We start from the raw sequence: 22,237 nt of genomic DNA on the forward strand, positions 1-22,237 counted from the left end.
CGTCCCACGCCCGTCACTGGGCTCCGCGCTTTCAGTCGTGACTCGCGCCCGTCTGTGGAGCCCCTTTAAGCAGCGCTCTTAATCCCCTCTCCTCGCGCACCAGGAAACCAAGAGGGAAGAAAAAGTCTCTTGCCTCTTCGGCAGCTCCAGAGTTTTCCCGGACTCCCTTCCGGCTAGCTGTGGCACATTAGCCCCCTTCAGGCTGAGTTCTCGCCGCCAGCCCCAGTCCTCTCCCTGCGCTCTGACCGAAGCCCGAGCCTCAGCTTCCGCTGGGCGAGCAGACAAGCCTCTCAGGCTGGTGAGTGCCGCTCGGCACCGATCCTCTGTGCGGGAATCTCTCCGCTTTGCCCTAGCCAGGTATGTGGGGAGTTTCTTGCCTTTTGGGAGGTCTGGGGTCTTCTGCCAGCGTTCAGTAGGTGTTGTGTAGGAGTTGTTCCACGTGTAGCTGCATTTCTGGTGTATCCGTGGGGAGGAAGGTGATCTCCGCGTCTTACTGTTCCGCCATCTTACCCGGAAGTCCTGAATAGTTTTGAATGACAGTTTTTATGTGTGTAAGAAATTGAGGACTTGATCCTAGTTAAAAGCAAAGGAAGTTAGTTTTGAATTGTAGCAAGATATGTGGGTAAGAAGCAAGAAATAACTTCCATGACTTCCCTGGTGGTGCAGTGGTTAAGGATCCGCCTGCCAATGCAGGGGACATGGGTTTGAGCCCTGGTCCGGGAAGATCCCACATGCCGCGGAGCAACTAACCCCATGCGCCACAACTACTGAGCCTGCGCTCTACGGCCGGCAAACCACAAATACTGAGCCACAACTACTGAGTCCGTGTGCTGCAACTACTGAAGCCCACGCGCCTAGGGCCTGTGCTCCTCAACAAGAGAGGCCACCGCAATGAGAAGCCCGCGCACCACAGTAAAGAGTAACCCTAGCTCGCCGCAACTAGAGAAAGCCCGGGCACGGCAATGAAGACCCAATGCAGCCAAACATATATAAATAAAAATAATAATAAAAAAAAGAAATAACTTCCTACGATATGTGGATTATATAATAAAGTCTTAAGGCTCTTTCAACTTTTAAAATGACCTATTTCAGCGGAGCCTTATATCTCAATCATTATGCTTCTTTCTCTTACATCTCAAATGGGAATGATAATATTTATGCTTAAGCTGAGAGGATCAGTGAAAGCCTGATGGAAAAGCCCTTTGTGTGATGCAGAAGAAAGGCACTGTTAAATAACAATGTGAAATCAGGCTCTGTCTGTGGAGATGGGTACATGGAGGGATGATTGGCTTTCCTTTTTGGCTTTTTATAATTTTATTAAAATGTAATTGAGAAACCTGGGGAAAGCAGTGTAGTCTGGCTTGAGAGAGTCAGGGCAATGCGTGTGTAGAGGAGGAGATGCTGGTGTACATCTCTGGGCTGCTCTGTACTTGCCAGATGCTCTCTGAAATCCCTCCAGATCACACACTGAAAGCCAAGTGGTGGTAATTATTCCTGAGGATCCCAAAGTGTTATATTTTGAAATGGGGATTAATACCAGGCAAAAAGTCTTCTGTTATTTATGAAAGATCCAGTTTTCTTCTTCTGTATGGTTTTGTTCTTTTAAAAAGAATATTTGAGATGAGCTGATGTTTATGGCCCTGAAAAAAGAAGCGCCCTAACCTTATTCAGAAGATGGGAGAATGTTCAAGTCTGTTGAACAATGTTGGATGACAAGGTCATTTTGAAGGACAGAATAGGCAATAATTACAACAGGCAGAAATTAAACCATAATGAACAGTAATCCTGAAGAAAATTAAAACACAGAAAACACTGCATTATTTATTTGGATTCAGTGGGAACATGCCAAGGGAGAGGCAGCTGCCTTTCTGCTTTTGGAATGTTTGTAGACTAGAAAAGAAGCTGTCAATCAGATTTAGGCTCTCACTTAATTCTTGCTTTTAGGTCAGATCTAACTGTAAAGTGAAGTGGGGAATGGACACAGTTAACGATGTGACTTGGGGCAGGAAAGACATGAACCATAGAGACAAGCCGACCTGAGGTTGGCTTCTGCCTGTACCTATTTCATCATCACTACCTGCTGTTTTCTAGCTTCTGTACTCAGCAGAAATTTGGGACTTAAGAGCTGATTTTTAGAGGCAGAAAAGACTGGGGTTCAAATGACAGCATCTTTTATTACCTCTATTTCTCTAGAAAATAGAGTCATAAAGGGTTTCTGTTTCATTTATTTCACTGTATCTCAAGTTTCCACATCTGTAAAATGGAAATTAAAAAATACTTGGGACTTCCCTGTGGCGTAGGGGATAAGAATCTGCCTGCCAATGCAGGGGACACAGGTTGGATCCCTTTTCTGGGAAGATCCCACATGCTGTGGAGCAACTAAGCCCTTGTGCCACAACTACTGAGCCTACGCTCTAGAGCCCGCAAGCCACAACTACTGAAGCCCGCGCACCTAGAGCCCGTGCTCCGCCACAAGAGAAGCCACCGCAATGAGAAGCCCATGCACCGCAACGAAGAGTAGCCCCCGCTCGCCACAACTAGAGAAAGCCCACGTGCAGCAACGAAGACCCAACACAGCCAAAAATAAAATAAATAAATAAATTAATTAAAAAAATACTTTCACTTGTAGGATAATTATGAGAATTAAATATTAGCACTTGGCATAGTGCTCAGTGACAGGTAGTTTTGTTATTATTGTGAAATAAACTGAAAATTGAGAAAAGATCTTGGCATGAAAACGTTTAAAGAGTCACTTCATTTTGCTTTTGTGGAAATAGGAACAGTATTTCCAATCTTCACATTTATTACCGTTTATAACAGTTTATTTTATTTGGATATCCTTGAAGTATTATTTTGATTATTTTGGTTACGGTCACTCATAGTTTTGTATAAAACATCTTCATTAGACAATGTTGCAAAATATTCCTGGGAGCTAATGTCTGTTATAGAATTTTCATTGATAAGTGTAGAAGGTGGTCGTTTCAGTGACAGTATGCATACTGATTTAATGATTCTCATGTGTTCAAGGAGAAAAAAAATCTCATTAATGCAGCTCAGCACAACACATACATTCGCAAATGAATTGTTTCCCAATTTAGGCTCAGAACTCTAAGATTTTTAGACAAATCCCTAATGGTGTTTTGCTTCCTCACAAGCATTATGATAAACATCAGGGTTATTTAAGTGCTAGCTTTTAAATAGGATGGAGGAGGTGGATAGACGATGGAGGAAAACCCATGTTTCTGCTGGAATTCTGTATTTTAACTTAAAAGGGTTGAAACTAACGCTTAAATTCTGCTTCTGCTTCATCAGAAGGCACAGATTCCAGATTCAGTACTTGATCTGCAGGAGGAGGTCCGTCGGTGTCCATGGTGCGATGTCCAGGTGATACGGATATTTTAAGGCAGGTTGCTGCAGTGGGACTTGCTCACCTGGCAGGGGCGGGGGTGGGGAAGGGCGGCATTTGCAGTTCTGTTATGTGTGTTCTTGCTGTGTGGTGCTTAGCGACTTTGATAAAGAGATGCCAGGAATCATCTGCAGCGTTAGTTAATATTAGAATTACTGGTATGCTCACAGTTGATGCCTGTCATATTTAGCACAGTCTTGGCAGATTCAAAAATTTCTGTTATTTTTCATCCAGAAATGAATTTGTTTTGTGACCTTTGTTATGGATACCCAAGCTGTGTATTACACAAAATCCAAATCGAAAGGGGATTGTAGCTGCTTCCTCAGGGCGACTTCTATAGCATTTGCCACACTTTGGCGAAGAACTGATTTTATTTTCTTTCTCCCCAGTCAGCTAGACTGTGGTTCCTTGAGCTCAGGGCATGTGGCCAGTCATATTTTTAACCTCAGCACCAGACATTGTGCCTGGCATGTGTTAACATCCAATCAATGTTTTAATGAATAAAAGTGAAATTGTGTAGCCCTTTACTTCACTGATGCACAGCGTGTACCTTTTTTTCTGGATTCATTTCCACTCAGACAGGCCCTGACCTGTCCTGCCACACTCCTTGATCTCCTCTCCTCCCATTTGGCCCCTAGAAGAGATGTGTTGCAATGTCTCAAAGATTTGTCTACTAAGGAAATGTTAGTGATGTTGTATGTGCTGTGGTTACACCTTATATGAATCAGAATAGATTAGCTGTTGAAATAAACAATCCTCAGATCTGAGCACAATAAAGTTGATCCCTCTCTCGCGTACGAGGCCAATGCAGTGGTAGTGGGGGTGGGGTGCTTAAGGGCTCTGCTCCATGGAGTCATTCAGTGATCCAGGCCCCTTCTATCCAGTGTCTCTGCTATTGCCTGGACCTTGGAATTCTCCACTAGGTGAGCTACATCTGGCATGCAGTCATCATAGAGAGGAACCATGGTGGGTCATAAGAGGTGTTAGGGGCTTGGTCTGGAAGTTGTGTACATCACATCCATCTATGTTTCACAGGCCAGAATTCAGTCCTGTGAACTCATTTGACTGCTGGGGGCTGGAAATATGGAGTAGTGGTATGCCAAGGAAGAAGGCAAGAAATGGGTATTAGTGGCCATGGTCAGTTCCTGCCATACAACCTTTTATCAAAAGTCTGTCCTTATAGGAGAGGCAGAAAAAGTGCCAAGTGCTTTGTGTGTCCTTTTAGCCTCTAAGATGCTCGCCATGTTCTCATAAGAGCTGAATCCGGGTTTCAGGGAGAAGAAGTAATACTTTGGGTTGAGAACTCTTTCTCTGTCCTTTGTTTTGACTGTGGACCTGTCTCTTAGGTCTGGCTCAGTCACAGGTGAGACTAATGTCCAATCTAAAGTGGGCAGTGAGATCTTGCAATAATATGATAAAGAGGATACAAGAAGTCCAAGTGTAAAATGCAGATTTGATTTTTGGTCAACGTTAATGAAGAAATACTTTAAAGTTAATCTGTGCTGTCCAAAAGTACAAAGTGAAACCTATAGCGTACCCCGCTGGCCATTTATTGAATTGAGAAGTCCCACATGGTCACAAGGAAGTTACTTCCTCATCACCCATCTCCCTCAGATAAGAAGTTTAGCCTGTCTGCATTTGAAAACGGAAGCAGGGTAGAGGACAGGAGCCAACTGCCAGTTGTGCTGTATCCAAATTGACTAAACCAGGGGCTTTAGTGTATTTTTTTTTTTGTGTGTGTGTACTTTTTAAAGTTTACATTTACCTGCCACCTCTAAGAATGAATCAGATGTATAATGTAATGGTATACAGCTAAGTTTTGAGAGTGATGTTTTGTGAAAGTTACTTTTGAGTCATATTCTTTTTGAAAAAGTTTCTGAGGCCATTTAGTGACTTAAAAAATTGACATGTCCTTTTGGGGTCATGGCTAACAGTTTATAAATTTTCTGTAAAAGGGAAGTTTTCAAACCAGGAGAGAGGATGTAAATAGTGAATTATAAGTAACCTAAAGGCTTCAAATAGTTTGTGTAAATTCCCAGTTGACACCTACAAAATGGCAAACATGTTGAGAGAATCTGGCCTCTTCCAATGGATTGTGCCTTTTTTTTTTGTCATGCAAACTTGTGCATGTATTTTATGAAGTGTTAATACAGTTAGTATCTAATGTTCCTAATCTATGCAATTGGATATTTCTTAAATGGGTTTTCTGCATGCAAGCATTTGTACACATTAATATTTATGTGAGTATTCAAATCAATGCAAGGGCATCTGTCTGAGTATGTGATAAAAATATGCATATGCATGAACATTTGTACCAGGGGATAAGTCCCCAAAGTTAGTGATTGCTGAGGTTACAGTTTTCAACTTTTGTCCTTTTAACAAAATTTCCTTGACTAGAAAAGGCATGCACAGAAATAGCACAAGCGCTAATTTTGACAAATAAAATGGTTTTATTTAACAGTATTTAATAGAGGTGAGTTACAAGTCTTTAATTAGCAATGTGATATTTTAGAAAACAGAGTATGCATTTTAGAATATGTAGCAGTTTTCACAAAGAGCATTTATTCTAATATATTGCCAGTATAAAAAACATGCTATTAGTAATGAAATAAATTTTGTAAGAAATATTCTATTTCTTTATTATTTATTTCTTTATTTTAGCTTGAAGTTGACCCCTAGAAATACTTGGCTCAGTTAGGACAGGGCTTCTTTTGCCTTTTTTAAGGGTGCACGCGAGAATGTAAAGGATGAGAGAATGGTGGGGGATTGGGTAGAGGAGAAGGGTTCCAATTTCCAGCCCTTCATGGTCACTGTTGATATGCTTGTCCGTGTCATCTCAGGCGATTCTGACTTCTGGGATCTTTCTCAGGCTGGAAAACCTGGTATCTGGGCTCCAGCCTCCCTGCAAAATCTAAGAAGCCTCCCTGAGGAGGCCTGGACATTTCCGGGACACTGCTGTGAAGCACAGGGGTTGACAGTCCTCACTGCTTGGTGATCTACTGACCCTCACCCTGTACCTTTGTTAGTCTGGAGGAAAATCTCTCTTTGATCTCTTTATAGTTCTGATTCTGCTTTGTCTAGTTATTAGGTTCCACTGAAAAAGTTTTTTTCTTGATTTATAAACTTATTTGTTGGTAAATGTCCAGCTCCCGATGTTAACAGTTCATGGAAGGACAAGAATAAACAGAGTTGATTCTGAAATATCAGTTTTGTAGTTTAAAGATGTGTGAAAGATTTCTTTTTTTGCATCCCATTGGCCAGGAATTTAAAATCTACCAGCTGTTTGGAAGAGATTGAGAATTATGGTGTGTCTTTGTCATGCTTAAGCAACATCTTCCCAGTGAAATTTTGCTTAGCTGATTTTAAGCTGAAATGCCAGGGAATTAATTTTTTTCTTATGGGAGAGAAAGGGTTGAGAGAATTATGAATGACTTAGGTGTGAATTTGAAAGGAATTACTTGCTCAGAGTTATACTGTCCTTTCTCAAAGCCTAAATAGTACTTATTTTCCGTGATTAACTGGGGTGAAGGTGCGGATTTTTGTTTCTGTGTTTCATATGTGGAAGGCAAAGCTATCACTATTCACGTAGCAGAGATGGCGGGTTAAAATGTTCCAGATCTCTAGTGGGCATATAGTATTGCCTCTTTGAACGTTTTCCAGTTGAATCATTCTAGGCAAGCCCTATGGTATAGCATTTGGGGCCTGGGCCACATACGCTTCTCTGTGTTGGAGGAGGCTCAGAACCATTGCAAGGAGGATTTTGTCTTCCTTGTGAGTATTTGCTTGGTCCACCTCTAAGGAGAGGCCATCTGTTTAGGCTGAAGGCAGAAGGAGTAGCTAGTGTAGAAATTTAGCAGTAGGAAGGAGTTTGGTATGTTGTAGGCATGAAGAGAAGGCTGGAGAGAGCAAAGGGGGAAGTGGTATAGGATGTAAGAAGAGAGACTAGGCAGGGCCACGATAAAGAGTGGGGACTTTACTGTAAATATAATGGAAGCCGTTGAAAGTTTTAAAGTAGGGGTGTGACCCAATTTGATTTACGTTTTCAAGAAGATAACCTTGGCTGGTGGGTGGAAAAAATGGATTGTATGTGGCCAAGAATGAACATGGAATAATTATGGGGGATGGGTAAGATAATGGTGGTTTGAACTAATCTGGTAGCAATGGAAATGAAGAAAAGAGGACCATTTCAAGTTTTACTTTGGAGGTAGGCCTCCTACAGCCTCATGCTGAAGAACAGATGTTGAGAATGAAGGAGCAGAGAATACAAAGACGTCTCCCAGAATTTTGGTTCTAACAAATGATTGAATGGTGTGGCCACTTAACTTAAATGAGGAAGACTAGGGGAGGAACAAGTGGAAGACAGAAATTCTGTTTGGTTGGATATGAGCTTCCATGTGGGGGCAGCCATTAAGCTTTTCTCGCTATATCATGAAGCTCAGGGGAGAGGCCAGGAAGGAAGTATAAATTGGAGAGAATCATCAGACCTTATATGGTACATGTGGTATTTCAAACCCTGGAAAACTGCTGAGGTCACCTAGAAAAAAAGGGTACAGATGAGAAGAGGGGCCAGAACTGAGCCCCAAGCTCCCAGCCTTTAGAGTCTGGTAGAAGAGGACGAACAAGACAAGATGGGTCTCGTGAGATGACAGAGAATTAGGTAAATTCGAAACAGAAGCCAGGAGAAGACACAGTTTTTATTCATTTATTTATAAATTTATTTTATTTATTTATTTTTGGCTGTGTTGGGTCTTTGTTGCTGTGCACGGGCTTTCTCTAGTTGCAGCGAGTGGGGGCTACTCTTCGTTGCAGTGCGTGGGCTTCTCATTGCGGTGGCTTCTCTTGTTGTGGAGCATGGGCTCTAGGGTTGGCAAGGGTTCAGGGAAATGGAGATGATGAACTGGAGATAGTGAATAGAGGTAAATTGTTCAAGAAGTGTTGCTGGGAAGGGCTGAAGGTGGAGGTAAACTTAAGGTTAAAAGATTTTTGTTGCATTTCTCATTTTTGTTGTTGTTGTTGTTTCTTTTTTTTTCCTATGGGAACTACTACAGCATAGTTGAATGAACATTGATGGAATTGATCCAGTGGAGAAGGAGAAACTGGTGATGCACGGGAGAGAAGGATAACAGTAGGAGGAGGATGGTGGGCAGGGAATTCAAAGCACAAGTGTAGGGTTGGCTTTGCTAGGATCCAGGAGTATTCCTTCCATTATATGAGAAGGGAAAGCAGAAAGTATGTATTTAGTTACAGGTGGGTTTATGGTTGGTGGTGGGAAGGCTAGGTAGTCACAGTGGGTTGCTTCCATTTTCTGTGGATCTGTGTTTCTGGGCTCTGCATGCTCTGCCTTTCTCTAAATCCCCTTTTTCTCAGTGCTTATGAATTGGTTCTGCACAACTCCAGTCTCACCTCAATAACATATCCTGTGTATGTCCAGGTTCTCTTGTGGGTGTCTACAAGTGAGGGCGTAGCCAGGCCATAGCCAGAACCTTAGGGTGGTTCTCAGAGTTTTGCTTTTACCTGAGCACTGAGCTGTCCCGTATTGTAGCCAGTGGCCATGACTGGCTGTTGAGTACTTGAAATGTGGTTAGTGCGACGAATGAATTGAACATTTAATTTTATTTCATTTCAGCTTAAAAACTGGTGCCTGACTCAGTTATTGGAAAAACTTTTTCTATGTTTAGGACAAAGTTGATATGTGAATCTACTTTTTCAACTATACCAGGGATCTCCAATAAAATTTTGTATCTGGATTGAGATGTGCTGTGAGTGCAAATTGTACCCTGATTTCAAAGACTTAGCTAAAAAAATAAGTAAATTATCTTGTTGATAATTTTATATCGATTACATGTTGAAACACTGATAATCTGGATACATAGAGTTAAACTATATTGTTAAATTAACTTCAGTTGATTAAAAAAATTTTTTTAAGTAGCTACTAGAAAAGTTAAAATATGGCTCACATCGTATTTCTGTTGGGAGGCACTGCTTTAGGGCTGTGCCTGTAAGAAAGGCTTATATTTTGGGTGTGTGCTTGGTCATGCCTGTCTAAGAGCAGTCCACATCTCACTACAAGGAGCAGTGACCTCAGAGGATTGATGCTACTTGCTTAAGGTCTCAGGGCTGCAGACCTGGGATTTGAACCCTGGCTCTCTAGCTGCCTGCAGGCTGTGCCCTGGACCATACACCACGTGGAAGTCATTTTGTGCATTCTTTCTCTTGAGTTATTCTGTGTTTACACTAGCAAAGGATATTTACATGGACACTTAAAGGACAGAATTTGGTTTTTAACTCAAGCAGTTGAAATTATGACTCTCGGGGTATGGTTTTAATGTACTGTTACTGACTTTGCTTTGATTTCACCGAGGATACACAGTTTGTAGTGAGGCCTCTCCCTGGCCTTGAACTCAAGGACTAACAGTCAGCTCTTTCATGTTCCTTATTTACTACTAATGATGACCACCGTTTGCTCTGTGCACTGGATCTGCTATCACCAGGTGCTGGTGTGCACTTAGTCCATTATCCCATGCTTGATGATACACTCCTTTTGTCTTGCGATTGTTAAGCTTTCATTAGGGATCCTCGTGAAGAAAAGATTTATTTATTTTTCATAAGACTAATTTCAAGTTAATATAAATTTTAAAAGGTTATGATCTACCACGATTTTCTCTGGGCATCTGAAGGTCAGTGCGTCTCAGACTGAACTCATGATCCATTCCTCCTCTTTTTCATTCCCTGCCTTATTTAGTGTCATCTTCAACTCTGGTTCTCTTCCATCGCCCCCAGGATGCCACCATCAGTCACGGTGAAGTGACTCTCCACGTCCCTCCAGTCTCTCTCATCCCTTCTTTCTACCTACTGCCACGGCCTAGTTCAGACCTTCAACATCTCTAACTTTTCTTCCTGCTCCCATTCACTTGTGATTGTTTACTTATTTATTTTTCCCACTCATCAGTTTCCTGAGAGGGGCCTTTGTCTCTATCATCTTTGGGTTTTTAGGTCTTAGCTGAGAGCTTGTGCTGTTGACAGGAATGTTCATAGGTTATGTTTCTCTCTTCATGTGCGTTCTTCTCTCCCTCCCTCCTGAATACTGTTAGCATAGCTTACTCAGCATAACTCCCCAGCTGGATGCACAGTCAGCAGCAGTGCTGCAAGCCCTTAGTGAATGCACGATCGCATGCTGTACCCACGTTCCCACTTGGTTCGCGTGGATCCAGCGAAAATCTCTCCCTGGCTGCTCCAGCTAATGAGGGACAGATTTCTTTCTTGGAGCCTAACGAATATGTCTCTGGGGAATAGAACTGGCTAGAAATCCCTAGAATGTGATATCTAATACTCAATAACCTTGGGACAAACTGAGGATGATTTCCATGTAGGTGTATAGGCAGAGCATTTGGTTCACTGTTTATGAGCCAAAGCTTGCAATAGAAAACTAAGGGAAAAAAAAGAAAGAAAAAGTTAAGAAGGGACTGTAAAAGAAGCAGAATTCCATATAATCAAATCACAAGTTCGTTTTAAGTTCTCTGAAAAATTAGTCAAATTTCATAAGGATCGCAAAAGAATGCCATTAATATAAATAATGTCTGGAGTTCCATGTTACCATATTACTTCAGCATCTACTTTGGGTCTGTCTCCAAAACGGATATAATTTCAGAAATGAGTCTGCATCCCTCCTGCCCCTGGTGAAAAGGGAACAGTTATTTCTGTCTATAATGTAGCAACAAGATGCCAGTAGCTACTCAAGCAGTTTTCCGTGCATCTGATGAAGAGATATTGGTACTTTTATATGGCCTATAGGATTTCATAAGAAGTATAATGGAGAGTTTAGTTAAACAAAATGTTCTTTTCTGCTCTTTCTCAGTTTACTGGTGGCAAGTCTCAGAATGGTGGGTCCCTATGTTACAAATACTTGTTTATGAATGATCATACCTGCAGACAGCCTACTGAATAAGAGTATTGTAAAAAATCTTAGAACTTTGGAAGAATGATTGGATGTTTAGCCAGAGAAAAAAGAAGAAACTGTCCAAAATATCATCATTTAGAGGAAACTCTCTCTGCCTAGATTCTCTGACACGAGTCAGCAGTCAATATGGTAACCCCCAACTCAAAACTGTGTATTCTTTTTTTTTTTTTTTTTTTTTTGCGGTACGCGGGCCTCCCACTGCTGTGGCCTCTCCCGTTGCGGAGCACAGGCTCCGGACGCGCAGGCTCAGCGGCCATGGCTCACGGGCCCAGCCGCTCCGCGGCATGTGGGATCCTCCCGGACCAGGGCACGAACCCGTGTGCCCTGCATCGGCAGGTGGACTCTCAACCACTGCGCCACCAGGGAAGCCCCCAATTATGTATTCTTGACAGCTTCTATTCTAGCTTTATTTTCTTTTAAATTTTGTTTAATTTTGTTGTTCTCCGTGGAATTACAGTAGTTGGGTTGGCCTTTTATAAATGTGAGGGTTAAGGACTTGTCAGTAATTCGTATAATAATTAGTATGAATCAGATTGCTTTCTTCAGAATAAGGTTGGTAAGTGAGGTCAGCCACTCTGAAAGGAGGTAAGTGTGTTGGGTGGAGAGAAGCATGTGTTTTGGGGGTGTGGAGGCTTTGGGAAAGGGGATAGAGCGGAACCAGTCAGCAGAGAGAAAGTGAAGGGTTGGACAGCTCTTCACTAAGAACAGGGAAACCTTGGGGTTTGGGATCCTGGGCTGTAAGAGGGGAAGGATAAACTTTTGCTTTTTCAGAATGTTCCCAGGAGCCAACCTAATGTTGATACAAACGACACATCTACATGATGGAATATTCTGCAGCCATTAAGGAAACAAGGTAGATTTGCAGTTAAAAAGAAAGTGCAAAACAGACTGTATGGTATGCTCCCATTTCTGTATATAGATATGCAAGGTTATATATGCTTGTATTTGTTTGTATGAGTATATGCAGAGAGTATTTCCGGAGGAAATGTAGGAAACAGTAACTTGGCTGCCTCTGGGAAAGGAGCCTGGGGACCTGGGTCTGAGAGAGGATTTTTCGTTTTTTTGCAAGTTTTGGGGTACAGTTTGAATTTTTATGCTCTTTACTTTTAAATTAAGAAAAGAGAACTAGTTAAATTTCTAGGATTACTCTCTTACCCTTAGGAGATTTGGTGGGGGTGGGAGTGGGGGAAGGGAGGGGGGAGGAAGAGGGAAGTGGGGAGGGGACAGATAATCTCTTTGTCCTTTCTTCTGAGTCACAAAGCTCAGGGCTCTTATACCCCCGGGCTCTTCTGGTTTTACTACCTCAGCTGGATTATGGTTAAATAAACTTTTCTGGGCTGACCTGGAACTGAACTACTATTTATAATAGTAAATAGTGGGGAAAACTCTACAGTGTTCCAGAGAACATGCTAAACTGGACTGTCTCTCCCACTTTCTCTCAATTTCATGTCTATTACCGTCCTTAAAAAAAAAAAAGAGGACTTTAGACTTATTCCAGGAAGCCCTATCTGACCACATTCTCCCTTATCTCATCAGAAATGACAAAAACACTGTATGCAGTTATGTACTTGAATACCTGCTGGGTTTTTTGTTTGTTAGTTTGTTTCCAACAAAATACCGTATGTTTTGCACTTTCTTTTCCAGCTAGCTTGAGGAAGGGTAATGCCTGTATTTGTTTGCATGCCTGGTAGAGAGCGATAGGCATTCAGCAAATATTTGTTGGGTCAGTAAGTTAAGCAGTGGATGCCTAAGCAGACTGGTCACTGTAAACTGTCATAGATAAAACTTTCATGGCCTCGGAGACACTGTAGAAAGGACTCTAATCTAGCACAGGGCTTCTTGACATTGGCACTGTTGACATCTTGAGCCACATAATTCCTTTTTCCACCATCCTGTGCATCATAGGAGGTTTAGCAGCATCCCTGGCCCCTACCCATTAAATGCCAATATGAATCCCCCAATCAGAACAATTAAAAATATAGACACTGCCAAATGTCCCCTGCGGGCAAAATTGCCCTAGCTGACAGTCACTGATTTGGAGTGATTTTGGATTTGCTCTTCAGTCTCCAAGGATTGTTCTTTATTGAAAGAGCAGTCTTCAAATCTTGGAGACCTAGAGGTGGGGCAAAGCAAGGCTTTCTGAAAGTGTACAAAGTGCTTCTGTGCAGAATTAGGAGAGGTGCCCCTCTGGGCAGATGAATGAGAAGAGGACCAGGGAAGGAAGTGCAGGCTGGATTTGATCCTCCATTTGTCCCTCCTGTTATTCCTGCTGGGTTTTTGGCTACGAGGACTTCTTGTGGCCTGGAGCTAAGTCTGGAAGTCTACCTGAGTTGGTAAACAACAGATTCTGAGAGCCAGTAACCCTGTAGAAGGATGGAACAACAGATTTAACTGACTCTTCGGCGTTCAATCAGCTGTGTTGTGGTCACTTCCAAACAGCATATCAAGAAGACACTTCCTCATTACTATGGATAAGAGGCAGATTATACTTCTCAGATGTATTCACCTAACAGATGTTTACTGAGCATCTACCATGTGCCAGGAGAGAAAACGGTCTGCTCCATTCCACCCTTATTTCTGTATGAAATAGTCCATTTCTGCATGTTTGGTATGATCATTTTATTTTATGTTATTCAGAACCTTTCTTATTAACACAAAGTCTTCTCTTTTTTTCCCCTGCACTTAATTGACTTGCTTTCCGGAGGACCACTTATAATTAAAAGGCAGAGGAAGAGCAATCAAAGGGATGGCTACCATTTTTAGAAACCTCCTTAGCTGTGTGTGTGCTCAGTGAGTGCACACACACTCTGGGCTGCATTCTGGAGACCCTTCTCAACTGTCCTTATATTTATAAGTTATCCTACAATGTGTTGGCACATCAGCTGTCAAGGCAGTTTGTAGAATCTCCTTCCCTGGAGGTCTTTAAAAATCAAACTAAATATCCATCTGTCCAGAATGGTTTTGACACAGTCCTGCTGATTAGAAGGAATAGGCTAGATTTTCCCGTCAAGGTTTGTTTCTGTCTCGAGTGCTCTTAAATGAATCACTTTGCTTTTTGGTGGGGGCAGGGAGGGATGTAAAGTGACACTCTGAATTATTGATGTGTATCACTGTATACATCCTGGTTAAATAGAATAAATTATATCCCTCTCATGCTTTTAATGTTTCTGAAGCACTCGGTGCATTTGGAGCCTCAAAACAACCCTGTGAGGTGGGTGGGCCCGTCTTGGTGTCCCTGTGTCACAGAGGAGTCAGCAAGGCATGCAGATGTTGGGTTGTTGGTCCAGAGCCACAGCCTGGCTGATGCAGAGCGGAGATGCCCTTCCTGGCTGTCGGCTCTCCAGGTTCCCTCTCTTTTCTCTTGACCCTCGTGCTTCTCTGTGTTTGTGGGGTTTGCTCTGTCATACAGTGTCCAGACATTTGATTTGGAGCCAAGAATTAAAAAAAAAAAAATGGGGGGAACCTACTTAGGACCAATACTTACTCTATTTTTCCTTCCAAAAAAGTGCATTTTCACATAAAATTGTGGTAAGGGTTATTGCCAACTTCACACACAGACACATATGTTCATATATATGTATTTATATGTATGTATATATGTGGTTGTGTGTGTATATAGGAATATAGGAGAGTATGTGTATGTATGTTTAGATGTGGATATATTGGTATAGCTGTGTGTGTGTGTGTGTGCGTGAGAGAGAGAGAGAGAGAGAGAATTTGTTCTTATTTTTCTAATGTGAAATAAGAAAACCTGAAAAATTTACCATGGACCAGCACTACTCTGGATTCTCTTAACAGTTTAGGTAAAATCTCAACGTTTGTTTCCTAATTAGAAAAAGGCATAAATTCACTCTCTTGGTGATTATCTCAGACTGTTCGTGACACAGATTGAAAACAGTCTTTCTAATATTTTGACTACCCATTTTTACTGGGTTGTCATTACTTCTAAACAGTTTCAGTGGACAGGGCTAATAAACACGTATTTTTAAGAAAGGAAAATATAGTATTGACAAAATAACCACCTTAGTGGTACCAAATACACTGAATGCAGCATGTCCAAATACTAGGAAGAATTGTTTTCTGTGTGGTTATGCTAGTTAATTTGATATATAGTTAGGTCCACTTATTTCAGTTTGATTTTAAATTTTGGAGGTTGCTTTATTTTTGTCTTTTTTGTTTATATTTTTCAGTTATATAACATGTTTACATGATTTTCCAAAATCAAAACTATGAAATGAAGTATGTGGGGAGAGATCTCACTTTGATCTCCATTTCTTCCGTTTTGGTCTGTCCCTTTCTTGATAAAAATTGTTTTGGTTTTTCTTCTGATTAATTTTGGTTCATCTTTCCCTTATTTCTTCTCAAATATGTGAGTAGCTGTGTTTATATATAGCATATGTTCTTCCCTTTCTCACCCAAACTGTAACATTCAGTACACAGTCTTTTATACTTTGCTTTTTTCTTTATTCATGTGTCCTGGAGAGCAGTCCATAGCAGTATATGGGGATCTGCCTTATGTATCTGACACTCCCTTGTGTGCTGTACTGTAGTTTATTTAACCAGTCCCTTGTTGATGGACATTTGGGGTATTTCCAGTCCTTTGCTATTATTGGTCTTGTAATGAATAGTCTTGTACATACATTATCTCATATTTTTTACTAGTACTTTTGGGGGTTGATTTTTATAAGAGGAATTGATGGGTCAAAGAGTCATAAGTATTTTTGTAGAAATTGCCAAATCCATCTCCATTGGGTTTGAAAGGTTTTGTGTTCCCAACAGTAATATACGAGAGCCAATTTTCCCAGTCTCACCAACAGAGTATGTTGTAAGCTTTTGGAGTTTTGGCTAATCTGAAAGGTGAAAAATGGGATCTCATGTTGTTTTAATTTGTATTTCTCATATCATTGTGAAGTTAAGCATCTTTTCTTATGCTGAGGACCATTTGCATTTCTTTTTCTATGAACTATATGTACATCTTTTGCCTACATTGGGCTGTTGATCTTTCCCTTCTCAGTTTTTAGAAGTTCCTTATAAACTAGGGCTATTATTCCTTCATGATATATTGCAGTTCTTTTCCCTACTATCTTTATTTTGCTTACAGTGTTTTATTTTTACATGTAAATTTTAATTATTACTTATTTTTTTGTAGTTATATTTATCTTTATGTGGTAATTCATTTCCCCATTGGATCTGGATTTTGAGATGGGCATGGTTTCCCACTTCCAGGTTCTAAAGTAAGCTCCAGCTGTTTTCTTCCATGGTTTCATTTTGTACAATTAGATTTCATTTGGAATTTATCTTGGTGTGAGGTATGAGGAGTGGATCCAATTAAATATTTTCCCATGTTGTTCTAACATTATTTACTAAGGCATCTTCCTTTTTCCCGTTGGTTGGAATGCCCTTTATCATATGTACTTGGGTCTGTCTCTGGCTGATTTATCTCATTCTGTGTATTAATGCTCCGGGAGCATACAGTTTTAATAACAGGAGCTCTTTAATATATGTGAGAAAAATAGTTTTTAAACAAAAGTAATGGTGACATGATTCCTGTGTTTATAAAAACGTGAAGTTTGAAACAAGCATTTTTAGAGATACCACGCAAATGAGCTACTTTTATTATTCCATTTTGCAAAGATGGGAAGTAGGGCTTCCAGAAGTTGTACAAACTCATCCAGAATCACCAAGATGATTACCAGATAGTCAGCAGTGGGACTGGAACCCATTTTTTCAACTACTACATTGCATGATTTCCTCATAAAGATATGATTTTCTCAGTAAATATGGGTGACTAGTCTCCTAGCAAGGACCTAGAACCCGTTCGGATGCCTTCTCTTATCACAAAATATTTTCTTAGTTTGGAATATTTAAAATAATACATGATTTAGTTTAATTATAATATATTCATTTTAGAATATTTGGGAAAGAACCCTGCTACTGATTCCCAGAAATATATTAATATTTTGGTCAATTTCTGGAATTTTTTAAATGCCAAAATCTTTTATTATGATCATGGTAAGTGGAAACAATTTTGAGAGGATGACAATAACATTAAACATTTATTTATTTATTTATTTAGTGTGTGTGTGTGTGTGTGTGTGTGTGTGTGTGTGTGTGTGTGTGTGTGTGTGTGTGTGTGTGTGTGTGGTACGCGGGCCTGTCACTGTTGTGGCCTCTCCCGTTGCGGAGCACAGGCTCCGGACGCACAGGCTCAGCGGCCATGGCTCACGGGTCCAGCCGCTCCGCGGCATGTGGGATCTTCCCGGACCTGGGCACTAACCCTCGTCCCCTGCATCGGCAGGTGGACTCTCAACCACTGCGCCACCAGGGAAGCCCCACATTAAGCATTTATTAAGCACTTACCTAAGTGCACTGATTAAAGTGTTCTAAGTACATCCTCTTATTTAATTATCACAAAACCTATCTAGGGATGCAATCTTTATTATTTCAATATTTCTTATGAGGAATGCTTGGCTCTGAGAGGTTAAATAACTTGCCCAATCTAATGGAGCTGGTAAATAATGGAGCTTGTATCCTAACTCATGTGTTTCCTCCAGCTCCTATGTTTTAACCGCTATGCCTACTGTATCCCATGTATACCATTTTGGACCCTGTTATTTTAGTAATTTTTTTTTTAAAGCTAAACATTTGTGAGCTTCTGGAATAGGTCTGGTTTTCTTGCCTTTATAAATTTATTTATTTATTTATTTATGGCTGTGTTGGGTCTTCGTTTCTGCACGAGGGCTTTCTCTAGTTGTGGCAAGCCGGGGCCACTCTTCATCGTGGTGCGCGGGCCTCTTACTGTCGCTGCCTTCTCTTGTTGCGGAGCACAGGCTCCAGACGCACAGGCTCAGTAGTTGTGGCACATGGGCCCAGTTGCTCTGCGGCATGTGGGATCTTCCCAGAGCAGGGCTCGAACCCGTATCCCCTGCATTGGCAGGCAGACTCTCAACCACTGCACCACCAAGGAAGCCCTATTTTAGTAATAGTTTAATGGAAATGTTCATTCTTGTTTCCTCAATGGTCATATTAAATTTTGTTTATAATATCACCTTTAACACAATTAAATTGCTTTTATCAGATTGTAAGAAGAGGGAGTTAAAAATATTTTTTCTCATTTTTTTTCCTTCAGATGTTATTCATAAGATCTTGGCAGGTACACAAAGATGTATCTTGAAAATTAAGTAGAATGATTTTGGTGAAGGCCAGTGTGAGACAGAAAAGCACATTGATTTTATAGACATGGTTGCTGCTCAACGTTTTACATGATGTTCAGAGGGAGTTTACTTTCCTATGTTGACTGAACAGCCTCCGGGCAAGTTTGTTTATATTAAAATTTGCATAACTACCTTTATTTTTTTCCAGTCTTTTCCAGATCCAAATTGTCCCAAATTTCGAGTTAAAGATGAGGTACATAGTGATGCGTGGCTGAAGAGTGAATAATGTGCAGTCAGAAGTAAGTAAAATAGACATTTTCTAAACCTGCCTCAAATTGCATCCTAGCTCAGCAGTGTACATTCAGCTGTGACATCAACAGACACATCAGTAAGAAAGATGAAAAATGGCAAAGGCATTTTGAAGAGAGAAATGAATTCAGTGTATCAGGCCAGTGTGAAAATACAGTATTAGTGACTATTACAGAAGACAGTGATTTGCTGGCAGCATTTTAGGTGCAATTTTGTATGTCTGTGTGCCCGGAGAGAACAAAATGGTAGATTCTGGATTCACAACCTGCTTTTTAACTTTGTAAAAAGTTAATACTCTCATAAACTCTGTTCTGGGTACACATGGACTATTAGGCTAATCCAGGTTAGTTTCTGTCATCAAGAGGTTTATGATTTAGTGCACTGAACTCTTCTTTTTTTACCGTGTAGTCCCTATCAGTAAATAAAAGTCTGAGCTCATTTCCTAGTATATTTTATATTTACTTATAAATTACATACATGTGCTACTGTAGATCCATCAGTTATTAAATTTTTCTATCTTAAATTTTCAGAGTAAAAAAAATTTGTGGATAGACATTCCAGTGATTTTCCCTGCATGTCAATGCAGTGCAGGATGTGTATATCCTGTTTGAAATATCACTGGTCTGTCACTCTAGTGGTAGAGTATAAAACAGTCTATTGCCTTGAAGAGCTTCAGCTGGGGACACATTTTATCCCTAAATAAAGTTAGAGGCTTTTAATTAGGGGAGTATTTGAAAATTAAATTGTTTTCTTCAGAGTTGCCTAAGAAAGATTTCATAATAAGACCATAGATATTCCTACATTAAATATTTTTTGTATTTTAAATTTGATAATTTGCTACTGTTTCCACCCTCCCTTCTTTTGTATTTGTTCCAAAAAAAAGTTGGGAACTCCATAAAGAACAATTCTGGCCTGTAGTTCTCGAATTCTGACATTTAGCAATCTGTACTCATCAAACATCTAGTCAAACTAGATGACTGGTTAATCATCTTATGATTCATTGTGTTTTACTTCTTTCCTAGGAAATAAAAAGCTAGTTATATCTGAAATTAGGGATGACTTAGTTAATAAGGATTATAATTTAAAGATAATCTTTTATGTCTTATTATGCTATATAACTAAGTGATAAGGTTATGATAACATTTGGAAATGAGTTTTAACAATTATGTTTTTAATAGAATGTTCATTTACTCTCTAGTTCTAAATATGTCCTGTTAGCTTGCAGGTCTAATTTAAAACATCAACCTTAAAATTTTCAAAGCCTAGTGTCTTATATAGCTAAATGTCTAAAAGGTATTTGTTGGTGAAATATTATTATAATGATAGGTTTGTTTATTTTCATTCATAGATCCCAGCTCTGTATTATAAAGAACTTTTACTAATATATAAAAAATAAATCTTGAGAGCTAGTGTAGTATATAGTCAATGTATATCTAATTGGTTATTAAAGTTGTCCTGATAATTTAAGATCATTTCCATTATTTTTACTCTCATACATTTCTTTTAAGTTTTGAACATCTGTTTAGATGTGTTGTTGCCTCTAGTTCAGAGTCTGATTAGCTTGTCAATAAATTAACTAATAATAGGCCATTATGTTAATAAGTCTGGAAAATACAAATAAAATAGATTTTTAAAAGAATTATGTAGATTACTGAAATGATGTTAGGGGAATTAGAAAAGCTGAGCAAAGCAATAACTAAAGAAAACATTGAAAAATATTGTGAAATAATTATGAAAGGCTCCTGTCCCTGATCTTGTCTTAGGGATGTTTAATTCTAAGAAATGGCTAAAGTAAAAAAGGATTTATAGGAAGGATCTAGTGTAATCTCATAGAAAGCAGTTCTAACAAGTAAGGCTGAACTTCATGGGAACTGTGAAGTTCTTAGAAAACAAACCTCTTTCATCATGTGTTTTAGCATACATATGGTTCTTTGTCTCTGTTTTTCTCTGAATACAGGATTTCTTAGCCTGCTTATCGGCATATGGTTGAAAAATAGCCACCCACTGGCCTTAGAGCTCTAGCACTCACCACTGTCTGATTATCTACAGCTAAATGTCTCTTGGTTCAAACACATAAACACTTTCTTATTGCTCACTGAATGGCCAATGTACTTCTCCTCGAGTGAGGTGTTTGCTCTGGGTCTAATGAGCTATCGCTGAATAGTCAGGTCGTGTGAGTCATAGTCTCATAAGAGCCTGGGACCTGAGAATGGTTCACACAGGCAAATTTATTGATGTGTCTGCTACAGCTTATTGATGAGTCTGTCCTACTGTTTAGGGAACAACCATTTCAAAAGTACATAAATTGGCAGAGAGCACACAAAAAGGTGACAGCCTCAAAAGAAAACTCCAGTTCATCAACATAAATGGCTCTAGTCATGAACATATTTGTGCATTTTCATCTACATACTATTATATAAACAAATGCTATAAAATTGTATTTATTCAAAGAATAATCTATAAAAAGTAGTATTTAGGGGCTTCCCTGGTGGCGCACTGGTTGAGAGTCTGCCTGCCAATGCGGGGGACACGGGTTTGTGCCCCGGTCTGGGAAGATCCCACATGCCACGGAGCAGCTGGGCCCATGAGCCATGGCTGCTGAGCCTGGGCGTCCGGAGCCTGTGCTCCACAACAGGAGAGGCCACAACAGTGAGAAGCCCCCATACCGCAAAAAAAAAAAAAAAAAAATGTAGTATTTAATCTGAGAATGCAAGGATGGTTCAATATTAGGGCACCTATTAATATAATATAATAAAACCAATATGCTGTCCATACAGATCAAAATATCAAATAAGAAAAGTGATCTATGCTGGAAAAGTATTTTATACAATTCAACAATTCCTGATACAATATTTCAAACACTTGGCTTTCATGCTTTTTGCTACTTCCAGTACACTATGAACATTTATCATTTTTATAACCAGACAAAAATATGTAAAAGGTTTTAAAAGCCCCTTAGGGCAGTTAATTTTTTTGTTTTGTTTTGTTTGTTTTTGTATTCCAAGTTCCTTATTCATGTAATGGTGTCTCAATAAATATTTCAAATGAAGCATTCCATTAAAACAAAGTAGGTTTTGAGAATTGTTAAGAAAACAGAATAGAGAGAATTTTTCATTTTCTCTTGGAACACCTTGTTTCAGGAGTGTACCTTTTCCTATATACAACATGAACAATCATCAGTGTCCTTTGAGGGTGAATTGCTTTTCTTTTAGGAGATACCTTTGAAAATTGTTCTCTTTTTCTCCAAGATTTGCTTCTCTGAACTCTTACCTCTTTTCCTGAGCTGAATCAGTGCCCTAATCTGACAGCTATGCATATCTAACTGATAGCTGTTACTTCACCTGAACAATTCCATCTTAGATTCAACATGCTTGTGCCTGAGGCTATTTCCCTTTCTATCCCAACAACTCA

General features: G+C 40.0%; 1 protein-coding gene and 1 long non-coding RNA gene across 2 annotated transcripts in view; both read left to right on the top strand.

Annotated features, from left to right (window-relative positions):
* The window catches only part of NEBL (nebulette), a gene marked incomplete at its 3' end in the record, with an annotated part of 349,160 nt that overhangs the window by 204,277 nt on the left and 122,646 nt on the right, over positions 1-22,237 (top strand). The gene's annotated exons all lie outside the window — the stretch shown is intronic.
* The window catches only part of LOC307050638, a 54,923-nt gene that overhangs the window by 19,644 nt on the left and 13,042 nt on the right, over positions 1-22,237 (top strand). The window contains exons 2-3 of the long non-coding RNA XR_013810803.1: positions 3,313-3,384; positions 18,726-18,816. This is a non-coding gene — a long non-coding RNA (uncharacterized lncRNA). The remainder of the gene's footprint in view (positions 1-3,312; positions 3,385-18,725; positions 18,817-22,237) is intronic.

The sequence above is a fragment of the Hyperoodon ampullatus genome (assembly GCF_949752795.1).
Source record: "Hyperoodon ampullatus genome assembly, chromosome: 3".
Classification (NCBI taxonomy): Eukaryota; Metazoa; Chordata; class Mammalia; order Artiodactyla; family Ziphiidae; genus Hyperoodon; species Hyperoodon ampullatus.